The following is a 611-nucleotide window of genomic DNA, read 5'->3' as shown; positions in this document are numbered from 1 at the left end:
AAAAAAAGTAGCATGGAAGCGTTTTTTCCGGGCCGGTTTCTGCTCGTATTACTAAAATACGCCATTTTTTTTGGTAGTTGCATGGCAAATGGGGCTCTTCACATGATCAAAATCAACAGTCTGCCCCCCGAGTTCTTAGGAATTTTCTTCCCAGAGGCTCCCGCTGATTCCAATGGTCTTCCTGTGTCTGAAACAGGAGTAACTGTGACCTGTAATATTTTTTGACACATAAACCATAAAAGAATAATGTTAACAGCGCGAGTCGGCCAAGTGGTGTGCCTGGGGGAGAACGGGAATGTTTGCCTTGGAAGGGAGAAAGGGAGGAAGGAGAGGGAAAGAAGAAAGCTATAAAGGAATATTTGTGATCATTTTAGATGTTATTTTGCTCTTTAATTAAATATTATCCATTTGGTTATTTCTGCTTTTTTTCTGTTGGGTTTTTTTATTTGTTTTTGTTTGTTTCTTCTGTAGTTTAAGGAGCTGGCGCAGAACTAATCTCCTCTGGAAGACGAGTAAGGAAGTTAAAGAGAGAAATCCTCCGAAAAGATTCAATTCCACCCAAATTCTCCCAGTGTGAGCGGGCGAAGCGGTCCAGCCCCGTACGGGCGCAC

The sequence above is a fragment of the Meleagris gallopavo genome, unplaced genomic scaffold (genome assembly GCF_000146605.3).
Source record: "Meleagris gallopavo isolate NT-WF06-2002-E0010 breed Aviagen turkey brand Nicholas breeding stock unplaced genomic scaffold, Turkey_5.1 ChrUn_random_7180001854185, whole genome shotgun sequence".
In the NCBI taxonomy this organism is placed as follows: Eukaryota; Metazoa; Chordata; class Aves; order Galliformes; family Phasianidae; genus Meleagris; species Meleagris gallopavo.
This window is presented reverse-complemented; position numbering follows the sequence as displayed.